Below are 26,623 nucleotides of genomic sequence, written 5' to 3' on the forward strand. Positions count from 1 at the left end.
TTCTCTTCAAAATGACATATGTGTGATATCTGTACAATGTTTGGTTCTTGTGCAATAAAGAATTGAAAGTGTTCCCGGACTTCATGTACACTCTGCATTATTTCAAATTGTATAATTGAAAGACTGAATTAAACGGAAAAATATTGTTGCAGACATCAATCCACAAATCCGTTAAAAAATCCGTTGACTGTTAAATGCAAAATTTCACCCACTGAGTGTGTGCGAAATCCGTCAAATTTAGCGGAAATTCCGCTAACTTGGCAACCCTGATGCTACCTGAAACTGGCTTAAAAATACTACATAAGCTAAAGCGCATGTGCGTCGAGCGAGTTTTCCAACATTCTCGCGCTCTCTTCGCACAAACCATTAGTTCTAAAGAAAAAAATGAATAGGACCTTTTTTGTAGGAAATTTAATATAGTTTCATTTTTTACTGCGACACGTTTTCGCTGGAGGGTGCGGTTTTCGAGTTATTCAAGAAAGAAGTACAAGAGATATTAAATGTGTTCTATCTCGGAAACCCTTCGGAATGGGGCATACGTCCATATGAAGTTTTTTTGTTCAAAATCACTAATACTATCACCCCTCAAAGCATGTACCTTTCCTCGTGACTCACCTTGTATGTTTTGAAGATTGCCATTCTTCTTAGGAATTCACCGGTCATGGTGGGATGGAGCAATGGTTAGTTAACACACTGGTCTCATACTCCTGGAGGTTGAAATTCGATTCATTTTCTGGTAACCCTAGAATATCCTAGATAGCACTACCTATTGGCGTAGAGGGCATAATTTCAGTTCGATCTTCCAGTTTTTTCCTGCAGTGAGGAGCTATGGAAGTGTGTTCACTCAGCGTTGTTGTATTAAACGAGAAGCTGTCTACTAAATAAACAACGAAAATGACCATGCAAGACTCCGAAGTAGCGTCCAATCGAAAGTCTTGAACAAGACTGGGAGCCAAATGCCATTAATTTTATTTTTGAACACGAATACTGAAGTGTCTCCTCAGGGAACATCGCCCTATAGCTTTGTATGCTTTGGATCCGGAGGGAGATGGCAAATGGCTCTGAGCACTATGGGACTTAACATCTGTGGTCATCAGTCCCCTAGAACTTAGAACTACTTAAACCTAACTAACCTAAGGACATCACACACATCCATGCCCAAGGCAGGATTCGAACCTGCGACCGTAGCAGTCGCGCGGTTCCGGACTGAGCGCCTTAACCGCGAGACCACCGCGGCCGGCGGAGGGAGATGCCGCCGGTAGTTAGCTACCAGAAGGGTCACTGAACCAAGGCAGGGCAAGAACGGGTCTAGCAATACCCCCACAAAGCCGTTTGAGCGCTAGCCAAGCGACCATTGAAAAGGAAGAACTGGAAGGCCAATCGAAAAGCGCAGTGTTTCACGCGCATTCAGGTTTATATTTGTAAACGGAGTTACACATGATTTGTATTCTTGTTTCGTTTTCACCTGTTTGAAACTCGCAGGAAATTCACCATGATTACTTTCAGTGGACGAATAAAAGAGTGAAATACCTGTAAATACTTAGAACTATTTGTTATGTCATATTCATATTAATGTTGTTTTTGCCATCTTACTATATAAAACACATATCTTTTCTCCTCTAAACAGGAAATTCTTTCACAGTAGGAAACGAATGTGCTGGACCTTCAGAAAAATGCCAATGATGCGATAGAAATAAAAAAGTTAAAATTTTCTAGAGGACGTATTTAGAAAATATTCGGCACAATTTGAAGGTAGAACTACAATTACGTACCCAATAAGATACACTGAACCAGCATAAGGAAAATACGATATTTTTCAGCAGAGGGTTGTCTGTCAGCTTAGCACACGTTCTTCTCATCATTTAGAGCCAATGGACAAAGAAGTGGTAAAACAAAAGTGTGAAACTGAAGAAGACACGGCACAGATGATGCACTTGCAAAACATTCCATACAAAACAAATATTAATCTGATAAGTGAAATTAAGGCTCTTCTCACAGATTTTGCAAATAGTTCACCAGATGAAATTAGCAAAACTCTTGCCTGAAGCATTTTAGAAACAGAAGAACATGCTTAAAATGCCATCCGCATGTTCATCTCATTTGCTGAATTTTGGTGAAAGTAAGGCGCAAACGTAAATAAAATTTTCGGAAAGAATATACTTGCTTTTCTTTTAATTATGTTTCTGTTTGTTACAGGACAGTCAACAAAAAGTCATGCAGTTGCAGTCCTGTAACAGCCCTCTGGAGCTAGCTAAAGGGAAAAGAACTTGGCAGGTCGCAGAAGTCATCCTGGAGTAAGACCAACAACAACAATCTCTGATAATAAAGAGGTTGTAACCGCATCAGAAATGTTGTTTGCTTTGTAAGTATTGTGTAATAATGTTGTTACAACTGCATAAATGTTTGCTACAACAAATGCGTTAAAGAAGGTCAGATGTGCGTGAATACCGTACTAAACATTACTACGAAAACCAGCAATTTCCCATATACACTGAAGAACCAAAGAAACTGGTACACCTGCCTAATATCGTGTAGGGCCCATCCAAGAGCACGCAGAAGTGCCGCAACACGACGTAGCATGGACTCGACTAATTTCTGAAGTACTGCCGGAGTGAATTGACACCACGAATCCTGCAGGGCTATCCATAAATCCGTTAAGAGTACGATGGGGTGGAGATCTCTTCTGAACAGCACGTTGCAAGGCATCCCAGATATGCTCAATAATGTTAATGTCTAGGGAATTTGGAGGCCAGCGGAAGTGTTTAACCACAGAAGAGTGTTCCTGGAGCCACTCTGTAGCAATTCTAGATGTGCGGGGTGACGCATTGTCCTGCTGGAAATGCCCAGGTCCGTCGGAATTCACAATGGATGCAGGTCATTAGATAGGATGCTTAGGTACGTATCACCTGTCAGAGTCGTATCTAGATGTATCAGAGGTCCCATGTCAGTCCAACAAACGCGCCCCACACCATTACAGGGCCTCCACCAGCTTGAAGAGTCCCCTGCTGACAAGCAGGGTCCATGGATTCATGAGGTTGTAACCATACCCGTACACGTCCATCCGCTCCATACAATACGAAACGAGACTTGTCCAACCAGACAACATGTTTCCAGCCATCAACAGTCCAATGTAGGTGTTGACTGCCCCAAGAGAAGTGTAGAGCTTTCTGTCATACTGTCATCAAGGGAACACGAGTGGGCCTTTGGCTGCGGAAGCCCATGTCGATGATGTTTCGTTGAATGGTTCGCACACTGACACTTGTTGATGGCCCAGCACTGAAATCTGCAGCAGTTTGCAGAAGAGTTCCTCTTCTATCAAGTTAAACGATTCACTTCAGTCGTCGTTGGTCCCGTTCTTGTACGATCTTTTTCCGGCCGCAGCGATGTCGGAGATTTGATGTTTTACCGGATTCCTGATATTCACGGTACACTCGTGAAATGGTCGTACAGGAAAATTCCCACTTCATCGCTACCTCGGAGATGCTGTGTCCCATCGCTCATACGACGACTATAACACATCCCATAAACTCAATTAAATCTTGATAACCTGCCATTATAGCAGCAGTAACCGATCTAACAACTGCGCCAGACACTTGTTGTCTTATATTGGCGTTGCCGACTGCAGCGCTGTATTCTGCCTGTTTACATATCTCTTGTGTTTGAATACGCATGCCTTTACCAGTTTCTTTGGCGCGTCAGTGTAGTTGTACGTGTTTACCTACTGTGTAAATAACTGCACATTGTACAATCTGATCTGATTTATTTAGCGCTCATTTGATTGCATTCACGATATATTTATTTATTTATTTATTTATTTAACCTGATCAGATTAGGGCCATCGGGCCCTCTCTTACATCGGACCAGTTTTCCACACATGCAGCCTTTCACACATCAGAGTTACATCATCACCATAGTTTAAATGAGAAAATTAGCTTACTCTAGTGACAAAATGAATAAAGAGTAGTGACTAAGACCTAATAAAGTAAATGCGGCAGTATTTTTACAACAGGTGCTATACATACAGATTATGATAAAAGCAATAATAATAACAGTAAAAAAAATCAAATAATAATGATAAACATGACAAAGATTGGCAATAGTAATGAAGGCTTGTGCAGATGTACATTAATATCTTGGTGTGTAAAGTAGATGTTTACTAGCATAGCGAGTTTTGGGGAAGGGAGATTTAAGGAGGGGGAAAGACGGAAGTAATGAGGTGAAGTGCATTCATGTACAGAGGAAGGCATTACTGTTGCTTAAGTAGATACGTCATTAACTGTTTTTTGAAGCCGAACATGTTTTTAAGTTCTCTAACATAACGAGGGAGGTCATTCCAGAGTCGGGTTCCCGCTACTGTAAAGGACTTGGAGAAGGTGACTGAGCGATGCAGTGGAACGGAGAGGATTTTATTGTAATGGGAACGTGTGTTTCTGTCATGTTGTTCCGACATGAGCGTTAGGGACGAGGAGAGATATGAGGGACAGTGTACATTAATAAGGCAGTAGATGAGACAGAGTGTATGGAAATCTCTGCATTTGTCTGCACGCAGCCAGGACAATTTTGCATATGCTGGTGAAATGTGATCAAAAAGTCGAACGTCACAGATGTATCGGACGCAGGCATTCATGGCCAGTTCTAGACGTCGGGAATTTTCCTGAGAGGGGCCTTGTAGGATAATATCGCTGTAGTCAATGATTGGGAATATAAACGTTTGTACTAATTTCTTTTTCAGATCGAAAGGGAAGAGTTTTTTATATTTTTGCAGGACATGAAGGGATGCTGATGCTTTTTTGCACACTGCAGTTACGTGCTCTGTCCAATTTAGATTTTCGTCTATTATTACTCCCAAACTCTTTGCTGAGGGAGAGAAGTTAATATTTGTTCCATTTGGGATAAGAGGTGGTACGGATTCCCGATGTTTTGGGCTAATGAGCTTAGAGTGACCAACAAGTACCGCTTGGGTTTTAGATGGGTTTATTTTTAGACCTATGTCCTGTGCCCATTTTGACAGTGCATCGAGGTCAGTATTGAAATTTTCAATAGCTTTCTTGAGATTGCTTGGTTTCGCACTTAGATACAACTGAAGGTCATCAGCATACATATGATATTTGCAATAGGTCAGATCGATGACACATCATTGACATACAGAGAGAAGAGTATAGGACCTAATACTGAGCCTTGGGGAACGCCTGACACTACCTGCCGCCATTGTGATTTTATATTCCCAGACAGGACGCGTTGCTGACGAGACGCCATGTATGAGCGAAACCATTGTACTGCACTTGGTGAGAAATTTAGACCGCTAAGTTTGGCTAGTAAGATGTCGAAGTCGACAGTATCAAATGCTTTGCTGAAATCTAAGAAGCCAATGATAGTCGCTTCTTGTCTGTCCATGGCAAGTTTCAGGCCATCTGTCACCTTTATCAGTGCGGATGTTGTGCTTCGATGTTTACGGAAACCTGATTGGTATTCGTCTAGTAGGTTGTTAGTAGTTAGGTAGTTGGTGAGCTGGTCATAAACTATATATTCTAAGGCCTTTGATAGTGCAGGAAGAAGGCAGATTGGGCGGTAGTCAGAGGGTGCTGTGGCGATGTCCTTTTTAGGCAGTGGCTTAATTTGTCCCAGTTTCCAGGCCTCAGGGAAAAACTTGTGATTAATGAATCGTTGAAAATGTCTGTTATAGAGGGCAGTAGTTGGTCAATAACAAGTTTTACCATCTGGATAGTGATACCATCATGTCCGGTAGATGCTGATCTAATCCGCATTATGGCTTTCTTGACAGTACTGCAAGTGACGTGCTGTAGATAGAATTTTTCTTTGCTACAGTCGTTCATCCCCATGAAGTAATCAATGATTCTCTCTCTCTCTCTCTCCTTTTTTTTCCCAGTTCAATTTTAGTTGTAGGTAATGTGAAGAATCGGTTTAGTTCTTCAGCTGGGACCATGGGATTTTCTGCAACTTTTATTTTGCTAAACCGAGACAACGGAGATTTTTCCACAGGATAGCTGGTCTACACCTATTGTCAGCCAATGTATGGGCATGTCTGAGCTTAGCGTTTGTCACCACTTGACTGACTGTTTCGTTTCTGCTTGTATACAGCATGATTTTCAGGTGTAGGGTGTATCTTGTATGCTCGATTTGCAGCATCTCTGAGATTCATGAGCTGTTTTAGTTCATCAGTCAGCCAAGGTGCTGGTTGCCTTTTTACTTTTCTGGTCTTTATAGGAGCATATTTGTCATATAGTTGAGTAATTTTGTTAGTGAAATCCTAGAGTTTGTCGTTTATGTCCATGAGGGGAGTAGAGGTCATCCCCCAAACTATTTGTTGTGCCTCAGTTTCGAGTTCAGGCAAATTTATGTGTTTGAGGTCTCGGTATGTAGACAGTTTTTGTTTCTTTCTAGGGCATTCTAGTGAATACGTCATGGAAATGATGTCATGGGTAGACGTGCCAGGCGCAGATAGGGCTTGTCCAAATGAAATGTACAGGGTGATTCAAAAAGAATACAACAACTTTAAAAATGTGTATTTAATGAAAGAAACATAATATAACCTTCTGTTATACATCATTACAAAGAGTATTTAAAAAGGTTTTTTTTCACTCAAAAACAAGTTCAGAGATGTTCAATATGGCCCCCTCCAGACACACGAGCAATATCAACCCGATACTCCAACTCGTTCCACACTCTCTGTAGCATATCAGGCGTAACAGTTTGGATAGCTGCTGTTATTTCTCGTTTCAAATCATCAATGGTGGCTGGGAGAGGTGGCCGAAACACCATATCCTTAACATACCCCCATAAGAAAAAATCGCAGGGGGTAAGATCAGGGCTTCTTGGAGGCCAGTGATGAACTGCTCTGTCACGGGCTGCCTGGCGGCCGATCCATCGCCTCGGGTAGTTGACGTTCAGGTAGTTACGGACAGATAAGTGCCAATGTGGTGGCGCTCCATCCTGCTGAAATATGAATTGTTGTGCTTCTTGTTCGAGCTGAGGTAACAGCCAATTCTCTAACATCTCCAGATACTGTAGTCCAGTTACAGTAGCACCTTCATCACTCGTTCTCGGCCGTCCAGAACTTTTCCCTTTGCACAAACACCCATTCTCTGTAAACTGTTTATACCAACGTTTAATACACCACCTATCAGGAGGTTTAACACCATACTTCGTTCGAAATGCACGCTGAACAACTGTCGTCGATTCACTTCTGCTGTACTCAATAACACAAAAAGCTTTCTGTTGAGCGGTCGCCATCTTAGCGTCAACTGACGCTGACGCCTAGTCAACAGCGCCTCAAGCGAACAAATGTACAACTAAATGAAACTTTATAGCTCCCTTAATTCGCCGACAGATAGTGCTTAGCTCTGCCTTTTGTCGTTGCAGAGTTTTAAATTCCTAAAGTTGTGGTATTCTTTTTGAATCATCCTGTATTTCTGATTTTCTGTTTGCAAAAATAAAATATTAAATATTCCATCGTGAAAGTCTTTCTTTATTTACCATTTCACTGACAAGCTTTCAACATTAAACTCCACCCAAGCTTTTATGGTAGAACCGATTCTAGAACCTTCAGATTTCACTTCATACGTGTATAGTTTATCTCACTTTACTGCATAAAACAGTGTTATAAAAAAATACTGGCTATCGTATCATAGCGAAGGTTAAAATGTATGTGAAAGAAGTACAGTTGTCACAAGTAAATATAGTTGTCGCAGGAAACAGACTTTTCACAGACCCGCCAGGGTAGCCGAGAGTGCTAACGCGCTGCATCGTCCACTCGCGTAGGCGCGCCGGCCCTGTATCGAATCCGCCTGACGGATTAACGACGAGGGCCAGTGTGCCAGCCAGCCTGGATGTGGTTTTTAGGCGGTTTTCCACATCCCACTAGGTGAATACTGGGCTGGTCCCCATGCCCCGCCTCAATTACACGACTCGCAAACATTTGCAACACATCGGCGCTATTTCATGATTTACACTAGCCACAGGCAGCTGGGGAACACTGTTTCCATTCTGGGGAGTATGGGGTGGCGACAGGAAGGGCATCCACCACCCTTTCGAAGTTCACCATGCCAAATCAGTATTTACAAAACAGACCCCAAAAGTCGGGATACATATTTGGAAAGAGAGAGGAAAGACTTTTCACAAATAAATAGCCAAATTTTCAAAGAATGGACAGTGCATTAGAGGATCAACAAAAATTAGATGTTTCCAACCTGGAAGTTGGCGTATACACAGCGCTTTTCAATTGACCTTCCATCTCGACTTTTCATTGCTCGCCTGGTTAGATTTCAGATAACTTGGTGGGGATATTGCTAAACCCTGTGTTATTAACCAAACGAAGTGAGTCCCACAGCGGTCTCTTGGTCCCTTCCTCCTGTCCTAAGCCTGCCCTAAATGTTCGTTCTTCCTCTGCTTTCCACTTATAAGTAAATAGCAGTGGAGACTTTTAGGCATAGGGAAGACAGCATCCCTAGGGGAGTAAAACCTTAAAAAAAAGGGGGTCCGGTTGGAAAGCAGCAAAGTGGTAGCCCCATTATTCAACTATACTTGTGCAGCCCTCCTAAGGTGGTCAGGTGAATTTTCCCAATCAACATTAGCCTTGGATCAATATCAGATACACCAAAGCGTCATGAGGAACCCTGCGATAAAATGTTAAGAATAATTGGGTTGCCAATACAACTTAGACAGCAACATGAAATTTCAGAGGATTAGCAAATAAAGAGGAAGAGCTGGAAGAAATTTTAAAGAATGTCAAGGTAGATATAGCTTCCATAACAGAAACAAAGAAAAAAATACTATGTAATATGTATGTATATTTGATGTCATAGTGCGCAACACAAAAACAGGAAGAGCAAACAAGGGGATTTCCATTTACATACACAAGAGATGGGAAAAGAGAATTCAGGATACGGTTATATAAATGAAAACATTATAGTTTTAACTGTCAAAGAGGAGAGACAAAACATTACCATCATTGTTGTTTACGCACCTGTGGAAGGAAAAAAAGGGGAGTCTATAGATTTCTATGACAAACTGCAATCAGTTTTGGAAAAATATAACAATAAGCATCAAATAATACTTACAGGACATTTAAACGCAAAGGTATGGGGTAAATACGTCCCAAAGATTGTGAGAACCAGGTCAAAAAGGATCGTATACGACAATGGAAGACTGTTTTGGGATTTTGCTTCTTTTAACAAACTAGAGACAAACAATATTTCCTTGTGCAAAAAAAAGTTATCCATAAATACACAAGGTCAGCTCGAGGATTTGAGACTGTTAATTGATTACTTTATCATTAATGAGGAATAAGAAGGCAAAATAGGAAACAAAAGAGTGCACGGGGAATGTGACATAGGTTGTCACCATTTCCTGGTATTACCTCAAACAGAAATGTACACGTAATGGAGAAAGAACAGAAAGTTAACAAAAGGAAAGGTGAAGGAAGAAATCTACAAAGTGTGAACCTACATAATACACGAACATAGAATCACCAGATTTGCAAACAAGAGAGAAACGCAGCAAATCGAGCAGTGAAACGAGCTCATGAAGACGCGTGGGATAGGTTTATAGAAGACAATATCTACGGAAGGAAAACGATAACATATAAAAGAATAAAAATGCTCAATCAAGCAGATAAAGAAGTTGCTCAGATAAATAACAGCCAACAAGAAAAATGGAATTTTATGCAAGAATAGTAAACTGGAGGTTAAAGTTTACAGCTGCGGGTTTATTAGGCGAAGAACAAATGGGGGTTTCAGAGGTGCAGGTCAGCGACAGATGTAGTACTTATAACTAAACAAATAATCGAGAAACAGAGGTAAGATAATAGGGAAAACTATTGGATTCATTGATTTTACGAAGACAGTCCGATAACGATAATAAGCAGTGGAAAATTATGAGGGGAAAGAGGATATCCACAACACAAAATAAACGTTTTGAAAAGTCTGTACAAACACACAACAGTAATTATATATATAAATGGGTCTATAATACAGCCTGTAGTCACATAGGAGTTAGACAAGGGTGCAGCATTTCACCCACAATTTTAGACATTTGTACATATGATGCAATCCGCAAATGGGTGAAGATTTTTAACGGAGGAATTAAGATTAACAGAAATTCCCACTTAAATTGCCTGTTACATGCAGACGACGGCACATCGCTGGTGGAGAATTAAAATGACCTATAAAGAGGAACATACTTAATATGTAAGTTTTGTGAAGAGAGGATTTGAGCATTTCTGAAAAGAAGACGAAATCAATAGGTTTTAAAGGAAAACATTCTCAACTTCTCGCGGCGTAATGAATAATCCATTAAATTTCGGGCATGCAGCCGCGCAAATAAAATTTCTTCTACTGATATTTCGGCCGCGTATCGTCCGGCCATCTTCAGAGCGAGTCACAAGACTGATCATTGTCTTGTGACTCGCTCTGAAGATGGCCGGACGATACGCGGCCGAAATATCAGTAGAAGAAATTTTATTTGCGCGGCTGCACGCCCGAAATTTAATGGATTATTGAAAACATTCTGTTTGGATAACAACTGTGATTAACAATAGAACATGTCAAACATTCTAACTATTTAGTTTGTGACGTCACAAATGAAACTGACGAGAATGTAGAGAAAATATTATCAAGCTTTGGGAATATATATGGAACAATACACAGGTGTCTAAAAAATAAAACGAGGAAAGAAATAACATTGAAATTTTATGAGACAATGACAGTTCCAATGCTTGTTTATGGATGTGAATGCTGGGTCAGAATAAACGTGAAGAAAAAAAGCATACAAGCAACAGATATGAGATTTCTAAGAGCAGTAAAGGGATGCACAAGAATCGATAGACTTCGGAATTCGGAAAGAACTTAATATCTTTAATATTTTCAATAAAATACAAGAAAATAGGTGAAACTAGAATGAACATCTCGGAAACTGAGTGGAGAAAGGTTACCTCTCCAGATAACAACATTTAAGACATTCGGGATAAGAAGTCAAGGAAGACAGAGGAAGCGATGGATACTGTAATATGCAAAGCAAGACGAGTCCTAGTACTTAGGCTTCTTGTCTAAAGACTACGACAAGTTACACACTACGTTTCCGTTCTTTCTGCATTTCCCTCCCAGAATTTTGAACAGCCTCTACTCTGTCGAATACTTTCCCTCCATTGACAAGTGTTGCCAAAGACTCATAGTTTTCCTTTCTTGTTCCTTCCATTGCTAACTGCTAAATCAGAATTGCTTATGTAATACTTGTACCTACTATGAAGTGGAACTGATCTACACTCATAAATTAAGGATAATTGCAGAATGTAGTGACACACAATGTGGTACTACACAAAACTGGCGCTAATAGCATAGGCACATAGGGAACACACACGACACAGATCTGTAAGTTCACGGTATTGGTGATAAGTTGAGAAAACCGTATCGAAACACATGTGCTACAAAACACCGCTGTTTCCTGCGCATGTACCCCGACATCAACATGGGATATGATCACAATGCACACGTACACAGGCCGCACAATGTGTTGGCATACTCTGGATCAGGTGGTCGAGCAGCTGCTGGGTTATAGCCTCCCATTCTTGCACCAGTGCCTGTCGGAGATCCTAAAGTGTCATAGGGGTTTTAAGACTTGCAGCAGTGCGTCGACCGAGGGCATCCCAGGCGTGCTCGATGGGGTTAGGGTCTGGAGAGCAGGCAGGCCACTCCATTCGCCTGATATCTTCTGTTTCAAGGTACTCCTCCACGATGGCAGCTCGGTGGGGCCGTGCGTTGTCATCCATCAGGAGGAAGGTGGGACCCACTGTAGCCCTGAAAAGGCGGACAAACTGACGCAAAAAGACGTCCCGGTACACCTGACCTGTTACAGTTCCTGTGTCATTCAGGGGTGTACGTGCACCAATCATAATCCCGCCCCACACCATCAAACCACGACCTCCATACAGGTCCCTTTCAAGGACATTAAGGGGTTGGTGTCTGGTTCCTGGTTCACACCAGATGAAAATCCGGCGAGAATCACTGTTCAGACTATACCTGGAATCGTCCGGGAACATAACCTGGGACCACTGTTCCAGTGACCATGTACTTACTGTGTTCTTGACACCAGGATTTACTTGCCAGGGGTCAGTGGAATACCGCTTGCAGGTCTCCGGGCGAATAAACGATGTCTGTTCAGTCGTCAGTAGACTGTGTGTCTGGAGACAACTGTTCCAGTGGCTGCGGTAAGGTCCCGAGCAAGGCTACCTGCAGTACTCCGCGGCCGTCTGCGGGCACTGATGGTGAGATACCGGTCTTCTTGTGGCGTTGTACACTGTGCACGTCCCGCAATGTAGCGCCTGGAAACGTTTCCTGTCTGCTGGAATCGTTGCCGTAACCTTGAGATCACACTCTGTGGCACACGGAGGACCCGTGCTAAGACCTGCTGTGTTTGAACAGCCTCCAGTCGCCCTAGTATTCTACCCCTCATAACGTATCCATATGTGTTCTTTGAGCCATTTTCAACACATAGTCACTATTAGCACGTCTGCAAACGAGCGACGACTGCAGGACAAATGCACCGCATGGTCATACCCCGAGGTGATTTAAACTCGCAAACCGCCCACCAGAGCGTTTTTTCACCACGTATCATCATTGTCCTTAATTTATGAGCATGACTGTAGTTGCAGTTCCTGTGTAACTTCTGCTTTACCGTATGTATTGTAGACGGTAATCTATATGTGTGAAATGACAGACTGACCCACACGTCTGAAACTTATCCGTTCGCCAACCTTCAAATTGACGGTTGCACTCATTGGTCGTGTGTACCCAGCGGTTGAGCTTCGTAAGGCGCGCAGTGACTCTCTCTGCCTACCCCACACCACACGCGGCGTCCGGACGGCGGCTGGCCGCTTGACGTCAGAGGCCTGGCGCTCGCTCCGTTTTGCGGCTCAGCTGGTATTCCGTGTTTCTTTGGCGACCGCACTCTGCTTTCACCCGCTCCCCTACTCTCCTCTCTCCACTCCTCTTACTGCTGACGTACGCCGCCCGCATCCGCCGTCGCCCACATGACCGAGGCAGGGGAAGAGTTGCCCTTCTACTCAATACTGAATGGTAGTACTTGTTGTCCATGATGGCGCTTTACTTGCCTATCCGAACAGAGTGACAGATGCGAATCTGGGGAACTCGGACAACCATATCATGCTGTATTACTGGCAGCAATGCTGAACTGTGAAATTTTGCTGTGCGAAGTAAATTAACATTGCCAACAAAATACCCTACCGGGAACAAGTGTTAACATTACTGGTATTAAATACACTTACCAAACACACTTTTACGAGCCAAAACGTAACGACTATCTGCTTACACTGAGATGACAAAAGTTTTGGGAAAGCGATGTGTACACATACAGATGGCGGTAGTATAGCGTGCACAACACAGCGGTAGTATAGCGTGCACAGCAGAGCATTAGTGGAGCTGTTACTTGTACTCAGGCGATTCGTGTAAAAATGTTTCCGACGTACACTACTGGCCATTAAAATTGCTACAACAAGAAGAAATGCAGATGATAAACGGGTATTCATTGGACAACTATATTACAGTAGAACTGATACGTGATTACATTTTCACACAATTTGGGTGCATATATCCTGAGAAATCAGTACGCAGGACAACCACCTCTGGCCGTAACAACGGCCTTTATACGCCTGGGCATTGAGTCAAACAGAGTTTGGATGGCGTGTACAGGTACAGCTGTCCATGCAGCTTCAACACGATACCACAGTTCATGAAGAGTAGTGACTGGCGTACTGTGACGAGCCAGTTGCTCGGCCACCATTGACCAGACGCTTTCAATTGGTGAGAGATCTGGAGAACGTGCTGGCCAGGGCAGCAATCGAACATTTTCTGTATCCAGAAAGGCCTGTACAGGACCTGCAACTTGTGGTCGTGCACTATCCTGCTGAAATGTAGGGTTTCGCAGGGATCGAATGAAGGGTAGAGCCAAGGGTCGTAACACATCTGAAATGTAACGTCCACTGTTCAAAGTGCCGTCAATGCGAACAAAAGGTGACCGAGACGTGTAACCAGTGGCACCCCATACCATCACGCCGGGTGATACGCCAGTATGGCGATGACGAATACACGCTTCCAATGTGCGTTCACCGCGATGTCGCCAAACATGGATGCGACCATCATGATGCTGTCAACAGAACCTTGATTGAAACATACTGGCAGATTAAAACTGTGTGCCGGACGGAGACTCGAACTCAGGACCTTTGCCTTTCGCGGGCAAGTGCTCTACCATCTGAGCTACCCAAGCACGATTCACGCCCCGTCCTCTGCTGCAGGAGAGTTTCTGTAAAGTTTGGAAGGTAGGACACGAGGTACTGGCAGAAGTAAAGCTGTGAGGACGGGGCGTGAGTCGTGCTTGGGTAGCTCAGATGGTACAGTACTTGCCCGCGAAAGGCGAAGGTCCCTAGTTCGAGTCTCGGTCCGGCACACAGTTAATCTGCGAGGAAGTTTCATATCAGCGCACACTCCGCTGCAGAGTGAAAATCTCATTCTGAGAACCTGGATTCATCCGAAAAAAAAAATGACATTTTGCCATTCGTGCACCCAGGTTCGTCGTTGACTAAACCATCGCAGGCGCTCCTGTCTGTGATGCAGCGTCAAGGGTAACCACAGCCATGGTCTCCCAGCTGATAGCCCATGCTGCTGCAAACGTCGTCGAACTGTTCGTGCAGATGGTTGTTGTCTTGCAAACGTCCCCATCTGTTGACTCAGGGATCGAGACGTGGCTGCACGATCCGTTACAGCCATGCGGATAAGATGCCTGTCATCCCGACTGCTAGTGATACGAGGCCGTTGGGATCCAGCACGGCGTTCCGTATTACCCTCCTGGACCCACCGATTCTATATTCTGCTAACAGTCATTGGATCTCGACCAACGCGAGCAGCAATGTCGCGATACGATAAACCGCAATCGCGATAGGCTACAATGCGAGCTTTATGTAAGTCGGAAACGTGATGGTACGCCTTTCTCCTCCTTACAATAGGCATCACGACAACGTTTCACCAGGCAACGCCGGTCAACTGCTGTTTGTGTATGAGAAATCGGTTGGAAACTTTGCTCATGTCAGCACGTTGTAGGTGTCGCCACCGGCGCCAACCTTGTGTGAATGCTCTGAAAAGCTAATCATTTGCATATCACAGCATCTTCTTCCCGTCGGTTAAATTTCGCGTCTGTAGCACGTCATCTTCGTGGTGTAGCAATTTTAATAGTGTAATTATGGCCGCACGACGGGAATTAACAACCTTTCAACGCGAAATAGTAGCTGGAGCTAAAGGCATGGGACATTCCATTTTGGAAATCTTTAAGAAATTCAATATTCCGAGATCTTCAGAGTCAAGAGTGTGCCGAGGATGCCAAATTTCAGGCATTACCTCTCACCACGGAAAACGCAGTGGCCAACCGCAACAGCATTTGCGTAGAGTGGTCTGTGTCAACAGACAAGCAACACTGCGTGAAATAACCGCAGAAATCAATATGGGACGTACTACGAACGTATCGTTAGGACAGTGCTGTGAAATCTGGCATTAATGTCGTATGGCAGCAGACGACCGACGCGAGCATCTTTGCTAACAGCATGACATCGGCCACGGCGCCTCTGCTGGGCTCGTGACCATATTGGTTGGACCCTAGACGAGTGTAAAACTAGCGTGGTCGGATGAGTCCCGATTTCAGCTGGTAAGAGCTGATGATAGTGTTCGCACATACCTCTTGAAGCCTTGGACCCAAGTAGTCAACAAGGCACTGTGAAAGCTGGTGGTCGCTTCATAACGGAGTGGGCTCTGCCTACATGGAATGGACTGGATCTTCTAGTTCAACTGAACCGATCGTTGACTGGTAAGCTTAAGTTCGGATACTTGGAGACAATGTGTAGCTATTAAGGGACTACGTGTTCCCAAACAACGACCGAATTTTTATGGATGACAAGGCGCCCTGTCACTGGGCCAGACAGTCTGAGCGAATGATTTGGCCACCGAGACCGTCCAACATGAATCCCAACGAACATTTATGTGTCATAATGGAGAGGTCAGTTTGTGCACAAATCATGAACTGGCAACACTTTTAAAATTATCGACGGCTATAGAGGCAGCATGGCTTCCAACGTCTTGTTGAGTCCATGCCACATCGAACTGCTGCATTTCGCCGGACAAAACAAGGTCGGCGACCGGAGTGGCCGTGCGGTTCTAGGCGCTACAGTCTGGAGCCGGGCGACCGCTACGGTCGCAGGTTCGAATCCTGCCTCGGGCATGGATGTGTGTGATGTCCTTAGTTAGTTCTAGTTCTAAGTTCTAGGCGACTGATGACCTCAGACGTTAAGTCGCATAGTGCTCAGAGCCATTTTGAACAAAACAAGGTCCGACGCGATATTAGGAGGTATACCATGACTTTTGTCCCCTCAGCGTAATAGCGTGTTAGTTCACATTTGGCAAGCAATGTAGCAGTGATTCTGTGTGACAAGGATTCGGGGAGATCTTGGTACGTTTTCCGAGTTATGTTGCACCATACGAGATGCGACAATAAAGTAATGGCACTGATGTGAAAAAAAAGTTGCTTACCGTTTTAGTCAAGTTTAGTGTTGTCTCCTTCAAAGTAGTTCCCTTCTGATTGCACACCCTTTTTCCAGCGCTTCTGTCATTGATGGTAACAAATGGTTCTAATGACTCTGAGCGCTATGGGATTTAACATCTGAGGCCATCAGTCCCCTAGAACTTAGAACTACTTAAACCTAACTAACCTAAGGACATCACACACATCCATGCCCGAGGCAGGATTCGAAGCTGCGACCGTAGCAGTCGCGCAGTTCCGGACTGAAGCGCCTAGAACCGCTCGGCCACCGTGGCCGACTAATGGTAACATTTCCGGAACTCATCTGTAATATCCTCCAAGACCCTCGTCAGAGCTTTTTGGAAATCTTGTGTTGTTTGAAAATAGTGTTCCTTGACCGCCGTTTTGAGTCTTGGAAATAGAAAAAAGTTACACAGAGCGATATCTGGCGAATAAGGTTGCTGTGGTAGTACTGAAATTTGTTTTGAAGTTAAAAATTAATGCACTGACAGAGCAGTATGGGATGGCACATTATCGTGATACAGAATCCAATTATCAGCAATGTTGGCACGGACACGAAGAACTCTTTTACGAAGTCTTTCTAAAATTTCTTTGTAGTAGTATTGGTTAACTGTTTGTCCAGGAGGCACCCACTCTTTATGAACAATTCCCTTAGAATCAAAGAAGCACACAAGCATGCATTTCACTTTTGACTTTGACATGCGAGCTTTTTTTGGTCAGGGTGATCCCTTTGAGCACCATTGCGAACTTTGGCGTTTTGTCTCTGGATCATACTGAAAAAAACAACTTTCATCACCAGTGATAACACGGCTCAACAAGTCTGGATTGAATTCCGTTTGCTCTAACAGATCGGCTGCCACATTTTTCCGTGTTTCTCGCTGTTGTGGTGTGAGATTTTTGGGAACCATTTTTGCACAAATCTTTCTCGTACTAAGATCTTCAGTTATTATTAGACGAACTGTTTCTCGATTGATGTTCAGTTCTTCTGCAATCATTTTCACGGATAATCTTCGATCAGATCGTACGAGTTCAGGCACTCTCACCAAGTTGACATCCGTCCGTGAGGTTGCCGGTCGTCCACTGCGGTCTTCATCTTCAATATTCGTTCTGCGTTCACTAAACATTTTATTCCAACGAATAACTTGAGTTCTTGACATAACCTTTTCTCCAAAAGCCTTCCAAAGCTTACTGTAAGCTGTCGTCGCGTTTTCACCTGATTTAATATAAAAAGAAATGGCAATTCATTGCACAATATTATGCAGTCCCATTTCTGTGATGGGAGACACAAACACGTGTTAACTTATTACAGCACAACTCACGACTGAGCAGTTACATCGATGTGCCGCTTGGACTAGAAGCAGCTTATAGACCAAGGTCAAAGATACTGTACCTACGCAAGCCTTCAGGGTTGCCACATCTTGCAAAGAAAATCAGTTTCACTGCTTTATTGTCGCACCTCATATGTCAACAAACAACTCACACATTACACGTAAATTACAGAGTGGTGTTTCGTGTGAGAGGAGCTGGTGCCTGATAGGGCCCAATGTGTATTCCGTCGGTTTCAGAGAAGGCGAATTTGGTGGCCAAGACATCAACGTGAGTTCACTATCACGTTCTTCAAACCACTGTAATACGATTACGACGTACATTCTTCTGCTAAAAGGTGTCGCCGTCGTCGGGGAAGACCTTAAGCGTGAAGGAATGCTGGTGGTCCGCAACAATGTTCACGTAGTCCAAAACAGTCATCCTACCTTCGATTGGTACTATAGGTTCTATACAGAATATTAGGTTAACGTGCCCCGTAGAATAATACTGTCTCCATCGGCCTGCGTCTACAGCTCCGTGCATGTCTCGAGGGGGCATTCGCCTTGATGATGGCAATATGCGAACACGACCATCAATCTAATGCTGCGATCACAGTGGCACCGACATCGATGGATTCCGCCGACCACCGATATCTTTTCAAATTAAGTACGCCTTTACATGCACGATCATAATGCAGCATATTTCATCGCCCAAACGTACAGACTTCGAATGAGAATAGGTGAAATACAAATCTGTCTTCTGCAGTCGAACCGGCCGATATTCTCAGATACGAAATATTGACTGCGAGAAATTGTTGAATTTAGTCCAAGAAAGAAGGAGTATGTGCCACAATGAGAATGAAAAATTCATAATAGAGGTGTAGCTAGGAATCTATGGGCTGAAATTGCAGTTTTATTGGAAACCAATACCAGGCAAAATCTTTATTGGAAAGTTTAAATACATTACAATTTCAAAAAAAAAAATTGTTCATTTGAGAAGGTTGGCGAGTCTTTTGCTTACAGTTACTGCAGTGGATCTTTTTTTGGGTTTTGGGCGGGCAGTAGCTGTCTACGAAGTATCATTACTGCTTACTGGTATTTTTATGCCAGTAAGGTGGTGATAATTTTATATGATGTAGTTTGCAAATGTCGTGTATGTGTTTCTACTTTCTGTGCTCTAGGTGTTCAGAGTATCTTGTTCTAACTTTATACAGTATTCGTTTTGTAAACAAAGACCGCCTTCTCTTGCTGCAATGTATTTTACTTCTCCCAGATGTGTTTCGCCTTTTTCACTTTAAGGCATCATCAATGGGATCTAGAATGGTACAGTTTTGTTTTGATATGTGTTATTTGTAGATTATAAAACAGGTCGCGTCTCGTTTTTTATGTAAAGAGAACTCTAAGTAATCATCATTGACGATACCTTAAAATGAGAAAGGCAAAACGCTAGTAGTGGGACTACACCGATGACACCCCACATTCCATTGTTGCCAAATTTATTCAAGATGACGATGATGACGTCATCCAAGATGGCGTCGTGTAGACTTGTCATCAGCGTATCACGTCATCCAAGATGGCGGATTTTGACGGGACGTTTGAATTTTCGCAGAAAGATAGGTCAATTGGGCTACCTCCACTAACCTAACCCTCCAGAAGAAAATTGGCGCGAAATTCAAATTCCATCAGGATAATGCGTCACACCACGAAAATGGCGGGAAAATAGAAGATTGGCCTACCTCCACTAACCTAACCCCCAGCCCCTAGAAAATGGCAGGAAGTTCAAATTCCAACAGGATAATGCACCACACTGCTCTTATCTCTACTAAGCAAAGAAAATCGTAGGAAAATAGCTCACTTGGCCTACCTCCACTAACCTAAATCACCCGACCGCCACCTCTTCCCACAAACTGGCACCAACTTTTAATTTTCGTAGTAAACAAAATTCAATTCCCACACATCTACTAAGGTAACAAAATGGCGCGAAAGAAAAGGCACTTTACTAACCTCAGTCGCCAGACTGCCACCACCACCAAAGAATTTGTGGGAAAAGGACTTGGACATAATACTTTATTTAAACAATTCCATGCATGTGTGTTCACCACAAGGTCAGGACTCCAACTGACTTAATACACATCGCCACCACCACAGTGCGCTCTCATATGTGACTTAATCCAAGATGGCGACACCCAGTGTATTCACCACAAGGTCTGGACTCCAACTGACTTAGTACATATCGTCACCAACAGAGAGCACCACCGTGACGTCATCCAAGATGACGACCGTGACGTCAATCAACATGGCTGCACCAAGTGTACCCACCATATGGTGTAAGATTGTGCACTTGGCCTACCTCCACTAACCTAACCCCCCCTCCCCCCCCCCCAAGAAAAATGGTGGGAAGTTCAAATTCCAGCACGATAATGGCGGGAAAACCGGACTTGTCTTTATTATTATTTAAACAATATCATGCAGGTGTATTCGCCATGAGGTCTGAAGTCCAACTGGCTTAGTACACGTAGCTACCAGCAGAGGACGTCAATCAAGCTGTCGGATTTTGGCGCGAAGTTTGAATTTTGGCGGGAAGATAGGCCAATTGCGCTACGTCCACTAACCTAACCCTCCATAAAAAAAATTGGTCACAAGTTCGAATTCCAACACGATGATAGGTCACACCTACGAAAAAATTGTGTGAAATAGGCCAATTGGATCACATCCACTAACCTAAGTCCACTTCATCCTACGAATTCTCGCCAAGTTTGAATTTTGGCTGTCACTTATGTTTTCGCTGCTAAGCTATGAAAATCGTTTCAAATAAAGTACACTTGTACTAACCGAAGTCACCTCCTGTCGATTGGCGGGAAAAGGACTAAAGTCTTTATTTCAAGCAGTACAGTCATCACTTACGCTCCAACAGACTTAGTACACATCTTCGAGATGGCAACACTCAATGTGCTCACCACTAGGTCCAGACTCCAACTGACTTAGTTCAAATCGTGGCCAGCAGAGGAGGCTACCCATGGCGCCACCGCTCAGAGGTAGCCCCCGCGATGCCACTGGTCCAGCGACCGCTCACGTCACAGCTCTCGGTAGGACGGCGCCAAAGTTTTTTGCTGGAGAGCGGAATCTGCCCTGACGTCACAACCGCCGGTCCACCACGTGGCCTGCTCGACAAAGAACGCTCTCCCTAAGTTAACTGACTCAAGATCGTCTGATCTCTCTCTCTCTCTCTCTCTCTCGCACGCGCGTCTAACCAACACCGACTCAAAGGAAGGCCTCGGCGCTTGTTCGTGACGTCACGTCAGCTAGGCACGGCGAACGCCAGGTCTGTTGCAGGCAGACTCATAATGGTGGTGTCTCCCTCTCTGACACAGGAAAATGTGAAACTATTGGCGGTAGTTGACCAACACACATTGTTCTGAGAGATTTCTGCAGTCAATTAATTGTGCAATTAATTACACTTCTTAACAAATAGTATAGTCCTGAACTTAAATTTTGCACCTGTTTTAAGGATTGACATACAAAATCAACTTCATGGTCCATGGTTCTCCATGGTACTGCTTTACTTTATTTGTAAATCTGAGGAACTTACGTTTGTACTGGGTTGCTTTTAAAAGAAACTGTGAACATATTGGTGCTCTTCTTTAGGTATCTTGTTTGACTATGGGGTGAGGAGCACTGAATGTTAATGAAATATCTTGCGATTGTACACGTTGGGGGAGGGGGTAGGGGACAGAAGAAGAGGCAAAAGAGAGATACTTGTTTTATGAAATAATTTTTTTTTATCTTATAAAGTTTCTCCTTTCAGTTGCAAGAGGGAATATTTATCTTCTCTAATGTGCATGTTTAAAAAAGTTTAAGCTCAGCAGTATTTTCGATGTATGAAGCTATTTTGTTTCCTGTTTAGAATTCCTTTCGTTGAAAGCGACTGTAATCTAATGACTGGCAACAGTTGGACATTCACACATGTAAATTAGATCACATTTCCAGTGACGATGTCAAAAAAAAAAAAAATAAATAAAAGAAACGATTTAATTGTAAGGGGGTTGGGGTAAGTTTCGATAACAAAATGCATCAAGTAAATATAGTTACTTGAATGTAAAATTTCCGAAGATTGCAATGGGGCAAAGGATCTTATAATATTGATCTACGTTAGTTTCGACACGATTCAGTAATACAGAACTATGATCTTCATTTGTAGTTTTACCATAGTAAGAAAATCTTTCTTCTAAATAAAACTGCAGAATCCAAAACAATACCAAACATTTTGTCCAAAAATAAGAGATTTATAGTGATAAGCACGCCGAGGCTTTTCTGCCTGCAACAGACCTGGTGTTCGACGTGCCTAGCTGGCGTGACGTAACGAACAAGCGCCGAGGCCTTCCTTTGAGTCGGTGTTGGTTTAACCGGACACGCGCCGCGCCGCCGCCCCGGGGGCGTCCGACCGCTTACGTCACACACCGTCGATCGCCCCCTCCATACACGCGATGGACATAGTCTTCTGTAAATACGCTAACTCCCACATCGCTCATCTAACCTATCAATTACCTAAGTACTCAATTCCATTTCAATTTTAATCATATTAAATAATTCAATTTACAATTTCATATAAGTATGAAAAGGCGTTCATTTATCTAATTTCAACTACTTTTCAAGGCTCACACCACCACCTCTTCCTAGGAACCCCCGCCGAGTTTGAATTCTGGCGGTAAAGAAAGGTCTCTTGCGCTTTCTCTACCAACCTAAGAAAATTGTTGGATAGAAAGGCATCGCTGTAGTCCCACTACTAACGCTACGGGGATAAATAAAATACAGTGCAGCAAAAAAACACGGTTTTTATGTGCAAAATAAGTATTTCTGTGCTTGGTGCGGATGATGGCCACACAAAGAAACTCATCTAGCCTTTCTTTCACACTTATGCTGAATGACAGTCACTGAAGGTTAATTAACACATGTCTGTTCTGTTGAATTTGTGTGAAGTTGGGCAGAGTGTTTGTGATTTTGATTTTCGTTGTCACCATGAATCATTTCGAGTATGTAATAGAATCTTCCAGTTCCAAAGAAAGCAGGTGCTGACAGGTGTGAATATTACCGAATTATCAATTTAATAAGTCACGGTTGCAAAATAGTAACACGAATTCCTTGCAGAAGAATGGAAAAACTGGTAGAAGCCGACCTCGGGAAGATCACTTTGTATTCCGAATAAATATAACAACACGTGAGGCAGTACTTACCCAATGAATTATCTTAGAAGTTAGGTTAAAGAAAGGCAAACCTACGTTTATAGCATTTGTACACTTAGAGAAAGCTTTTGACAATGTTGACTGCAATACTCCTTCGAAATTCTGAAGGTAGTAGGGATCAAACACAGGGACCTAAACTTTGCTGACAACTTTTGCAAAAACCAGATGGTAGTTGTAGGAGTCGACAGGGGTGAAAGGGAAGCAGTGGCTGTGTTGGGAGTGAGACATGGTTGCAGCTCATCCCCGATGTTATTCAGTCTGTACACTGAGAAAGCAGTAAAGGAAACCAAATAAAAATTTGGGGGATGAATTAAAGTTCAAGGAAAAGAAAGAAAAACTTTGGGGTTTGGCGCTGACGCTGTAATTCTATCAGAGGTAGCAAATGACTTGGAAGAGCAGTTAAACAGAATGGACAATGTCTTGAAACGAGGATATAAGATGAACATCAACAAAAGCAAGACAAGGGTAATGGAATGTAGTCGAATTAAATCAGGTGATGCTGAGGGAACTAGTTAGGAAACAAAACACTAAAAGTAGTAGATGAGTTATGTTATTCGTGCGGCAAAATAACCGATGATTGCCGAAGTAGAGGGGATATAAAATGTAGACTGGCAATGGCAAGAAAAGCGTTTCCGAAGAAGAGAGATTTGTTAACATCGAATGTAGGCTTAAGTGTCATGAAGTCTTTGCTCAAAGTATTTGTATTGAGTGTAGCCATGTATGGAAGTGAAACATGGACGATGAACAGTTTAGTCAAGAGAGAATAGAACGTGGTGCCACAGAAGAATGCTGAAGATTAGATGGGTGGATTACGTAACCAATGAGGAGCTACTGAATAGAACTTGGGAGGAAAGAAATTGGTGGCTCAGTCTGACTACAAGAAGGGATAGATTGGTAGGACACAGTCTGAGACATCAAGGGACCACCTATTTAGTACTGAAGGGAAGTGTTTGTGGGCGAGGGGGGGAGGGGTAAACCTCGTACTGGGAGAACAAAAGATGAATACAGTAAGCAGATTCAAAAGGATGTACGTCGTGGTAGTTATTCGGAGATGAAGCGGCTCACGTAGGATAAAGTAGCATGGAGCACTGCATCAAATAAGTCTTCGGACTGAAGACCACGGCAACAACAACAATAGAATGTTTCTCTTTTCATCTCACATATTGATAAAACTTGTCTCATTATTCCAATAAATAAGAGAAGAGTTTACATTACTCGCCAAGTTAGTTTCCTGACTTTTGCTCGCATTCAGCCTCTTTTTAACAGCGAAAGCTGGAATGCAGCACTCGTCTCCAAGCACAGAGGTGTCGTGGCAACCATCCCGTCCAAAGACGTTAAAATACTGGGTGTTTCGAAAAGAATACACGTAATACAAAGTATTATTTTGTCCAAACTATCGATCGCTGCGCCTCGGCTCGGCTTTTGGAGAAACAAATACATAGTCTGGTTTATATCAGCAGCCGCTAGATGTCAGTTGTCTTCTGTTTTGCCTGGTAACCGTCATATGTTTAAAATGGCTACTCCGCAGCAGAAATCATTTTGTGTTCTCGAGTTTTCGAAGTGCTATTCCGTGATTACAGTGAAAAGGCGTTTCAGGTTGAGGTACCAAATTGATCCTCCGAATGGGTGGAACATTTGCAGATGGTATGGACCCTTCTAGACACAGGATGTGTATGTAAAGGAAACAGTCCTGGCCGCCCTCGCGTTCCTGAAGAAAATGTTGCACGAATTCAAACTGCTTTCCAACTTACTCCTTCAAAATCAACTCGTCGTGCCAGTCGGGAGTTACAACTGCCTACAACAACAATTTGGCGTGTTTGAAGACGTCGTTTGGTTATGAAGCCGTACAAGTTACATCTTTTACAAGCTCTGCGTACTGATGACAAACGCAAACGTGAGGCATTTTGTAACGAGTTTCTTGATGCCACTGGCAATGATAACACTTTCGCACAACTCATCGTGTGAAGCGACTTCCCATGTTAGTGGTCATGTAAACAAACACAATATCCGAATTTGGGGCCTGCAGAAGCTACGTGCAGGCATTGTACATTTATGAGATTCGCCCAAGGTCGATGTGTTTTGTGCGATATCCCGACCATCTGTTTGCGGCCCATTCTTCTTTAGCCGGCTGGTGTGGCCGAGCGGTTCTAGGCACTTCAGTGTGGAATTGCGCGACTCCTACGGTCGCAGGTTCGAATCCTGCCTCGGGCATGGATGTGTGTTATGTCCTTAGGTTAGTTAGGTTTAAGTAGTTCTAAGTTCTAGGGGACTGATGACCTCAACAGTTAATTCCCATAATGATCAGAGTCATTTGAACCATTCTTCTTTGACGAAAATACTATTAACGGTCAGCACTTTTTCGCTACGTTACAGAACTGATTCTTTCCGAGACTGCACGAAGACAACTTAATTTTTCAACAGGACGGGGCACCCCCTCACTGGAATCGCCAAGTGCGTGAATATCTGAATGAAACTCTACTGAACCCTTGGACTTGTAGTCAAGGAGATGGCGACTTAGCATGTCTCAGCTGGGCTCCACGCTCACCGGATTTGACACCCTCTCAGTTCTTCCTGTGGGGTTTCGTTAAAGGCAACATTTATCTACCATCACTCCCACAGAACCTGGAAGAGTTGAACCGAATCCGCACTGCTGTAACATCAGTGCCGAAGGACATGCTTGCCCGAATATGAGAGGAATTTGAGTATCGATGTGATATTGTTCGTGTCGCTGATGGAGGACATATTGAACATCTGTAATCTGAACTTGAGAGGTTCGTAAATATGTGTGTAAACTTTCATATTTGTATGTCTTAAAGTTTAATAAGCATATGCATTCGAAATACGTATATTCCTTATGAAACACCCTGTATATTCCATCCACCCTGATAAAATAGATTCTAACGTAATCTAAACTAATCTTCCAGATACCGCCAAAAGCTAAAGGGAGATGGGACGCACTGTGACCAATCGTTCGGACGATGTTATCTGGCGGCGCGTCTGCCGACCGTTGTCGGTGCCGCTCTGAACACAGCCTAATCAAGCAAGAGGCGTGATTCATCCGACCAAGCAGCACGCTTCTACTGATGCACGCTCCAATATCGGTGATCCCGTGCCCACTACAATCATGATTGGCGATTTCGTTGGGCCAGCATGGAAACACGTAGCGGTCATGCGGTGCGGAGCCCCAAGTTCAACAATGTGCGTTGAACAGTGTGCTCAGAAACACATGTGTCTACACCAGCATTGTGCTCCGTCGTCAGATCTGCCACAGATCACCGCCTACCCTGCTTTACAGAGCGAGCAAGTCTCCGACCTCTACGTTCGGTAATGAGGCGTGGACATCCAACATCTTGTAGCCTACTTGTGGTTCGTCAACCACTTTCCATATTTACTAACGACACTATCACGCTAACGTTCCGCCAGCTTCGCCGTTTCCGAGGTGCTCGTTCCCAAGCGCCAGCCTATAAC

This window comes from Schistocerca nitens, chromosome 5 (assembly GCF_023898315.1).
Source record: "Schistocerca nitens isolate TAMUIC-IGC-003100 chromosome 5, iqSchNite1.1, whole genome shotgun sequence".
Lineage (NCBI taxonomy): Eukaryota > Metazoa > Arthropoda > Insecta > Orthoptera > Acrididae > Schistocerca > Schistocerca nitens.